General features: G+C 44.8%; 1 long non-coding RNA gene across 1 annotated transcript; it reads left to right on the top strand.

Moving 5' to 3' along the window:
* Nucleotides 1-256: 256 nt before the first annotated feature.
* On the top strand, nucleotides 257-1070 carry LOC123176983 (uncharacterized). The gene is made up of 2 exons (XR_006488729.1): nucleotides 257-577; nucleotides 849-1070. It is a non-coding gene; the product is annotated as an uncharacterized lncRNA (long non-coding RNA).
* The last annotated feature ends 1671 nt before the right edge of the window (nucleotides 1071-2741 follow it).

A 2741-nucleotide genomic window follows, 5' to 3' on the forward strand; every position in this document is an offset into this window, starting at 1 on the left:
TTATGGATGGATGGATGCTTGTGGCTATCGGCTGGAGAGCGCAGCTAGCTAGGAAACGCGATGGATGGATGCTGAATTTGATTGATGGATGGATGCTTGTGTTCGTTGGCTGGAGAGTGCCGCTAGCTAGGACGGATGCTGCACCAATTTGATTGATGGATCGATGAATTTATTTCTGCTGGATTATGTAGACTGATTATTATCTATGTAAATTTTTGTTGATGATTGACCATTTGTTCTTTGCTGATGTGTGAAGAGCCCCACTGTCGCAAGAATGGACAAGGAAAAGGGGAAGGAGAGGAGGAGGAGAAGGAGAAAGAGAGGAATTTGGTTTCCATTATGAAGGCTAAGCCGCCTGCCCCTGGAAGCAGAAGGGGAAGGGCAAGGGCTGTGTCGCTGCCAAGGAAGCGGGCCAAGGATTACGGCAATGTCCCGCTCGCCGAGTTGTTATTATGGGTAAAAAAAAGCTCCACCGCCTTGACGTCTTGCTGACCCCGCCGACGCCAGCGGGCGTGCCACGATCGCCCCTGCCAACGGCTTCGCAAACGACTCCGAGAGGGAGACTGCATCTTCACCGGTATGGTTGTGCCAAATATGCGTGTCCAACCTCATGTGTTTGCTGTTTTTGCTATCCAAAGGTCAAATATATGTGTGTCCAAGCTCATGTATGTATTGTTTTTGGTATCCAAAAGTCAAATATAAGATTGAACAGGCTCATGCATATGCTGTTTTTGGTATCCAAGAGTCAAATATATGTTTGTACAAGCTCATGGATGTGCTCTTCTTGCTATCAAAAAGTCAAATATATGCGTGTCCAAGCTCATGTGTGTGCTGTTTTTCTGTGCTAGGCAATGGAGCATGATAAGCAAGCAGAGAAGGATTATGAAGAGGAGGAAGAGAATGAGGAGGAAGAGGATGAGTAAGATACTTTGTTTGAGGAGAAAGATTCTCATTTTGATGTCAAAGCACTAAGTGTTATGCTATGCAAAATTGCATTGTTTGGATGTCAACGTTCAATATTTTTTGCCGTATAAAGTTCAAAGGAGGAGCTGTCCAAAATTCAAAAGCAATGATGCCCAATTCTTTCTTAGTCATATTTGTTCAATTTCTACACTTTCTATAGAAGAAAGCTTATTTTTCATCACTATGATCATTTTTTAAACCATAGACTGCTAGATGTTGCATTTTTAGCAATAGAAAGTGCTTCTTTTACAAATTATGGGTTTAATTGCTGTAGAAGATCAAAAATGGTATGTAAAAACAGGTTCTGCTACCTCCCAAATGTTATGGCGCTAGCTGGCTCACGAGCCGGCTCGGTCTGAGCCGAGCCATTGCAAAAACGAGCCGAGCCACCTAAAGTGGGCTCGTTGGCTGAGCGAGCCGAGCCGAGCCGAGCCGCTCCAGAGCGAGCCAAAGCCAGGCTCGGATCAAGCTCGGCTCGGCTCGGCTCGTGTCCAGCCCTACTCTGGCTTACGGAAATTCTGGCCTGAATTGCATGAAATTGAGGCGGAGAAGATGGGCTCGATTTGCAGCAATCTGGCGGCGATGGGTGTTGCGAGGTGGGGCAAAAATGTGAGCGAGGCCCGAGGTATTTATAGGATAAGCTGACGGGGACGGGTGCATGTTGGAAGTGCATGAAAGCGACATAGACGGAGCATGGCAGGCTCGGGTTCATGTGGACGAGAATCTCACTAGGAGGTTAAGGAAGGCAAGTTGACGACTGGATCCACATGAACGCGCGCGAGAGAGAGGATATTGAGAGGTGAGCGCCGGCGCTGTGCTGGCCGTCGGATCATCATGATAAAATGGATGCATACCGGTTTGCTAGCCTAGCGGGCTTGGAACATGCACATGCGCTAGCTGCGCTGACTTGCTGTTGGCCCGTGCAGACTTGCTGGCTGGGCTGCCTCTGCCTTTTTCTTTTTCTTCTCTGTTTTCTTTCTAATTCCATTTCTCTTTTGAGATTCAATTTGTTTTAAAGACAATCATTTCTAAATACCAGAAATACATACATAAATTTAACATTTATTTAGTGCTTTATCGTAATTCATTTTCTACAAATTATTTTCATAAGCTTGTTTTAAATATTTCACTTTACCTATCCTCAATTCAAAATTTGGGTTTCTTTTTATAGTCAGATTTCCATTGATTTTTACTTTATGCACATTCCAATTATTAGATTTGTGAACTCATTTGGGGACTATATTTACTTCCTTAACTTTTTTTGACTGAGATTATTTCCATAACTTTCCCTTTTAGGGTTCTATTTAATTCCCAAACTTTTATTTCGGCCACAAAAAAGTAACTCCTATCATTATCAAGCTAAAAGAAATAAACACATGCAGTTTAGGAAATTTAATTTCCTCCAATTTCCATTATCAACATTGAAATTAAAAAACACTTTGTCGAAGCGCGTGCACATCACTTGCGACATTGTCTTCGACAAGGAGGCACATTGTAGCTGGGGGGAGGTCGGGAGTGGCGCCAGCGAACAACTCCTTCACTTTGGAATGTATAGTGTGCACAAGTATTGATGCTCGGGGAGCAACGCCGAGCACATCAGCAACCGTGGGCAGAACGACAATGAGCTAAATGACCCCAGGTACAGCAACCCCGAGCACTACCGCTATCCAAGCCTAGCGGACCCAACAATCCCATGCTCATGGCCCTAGTCACCCCAAACGAGGTGGTGCCAGTCCAATTCGTAACTCCACCAACCATTGGTTGGACCTATCCGATGT

Source organism: Triticum aestivum, unplaced genomic scaffold (genome assembly GCF_018294505.1).
Source record: "Triticum aestivum cultivar Chinese Spring unplaced genomic scaffold, IWGSC CS RefSeq v2.1 scaffold39890, whole genome shotgun sequence".
Taxonomy (NCBI): Eukaryota; Viridiplantae; Streptophyta; class Magnoliopsida; order Poales; family Poaceae; genus Triticum; species Triticum aestivum.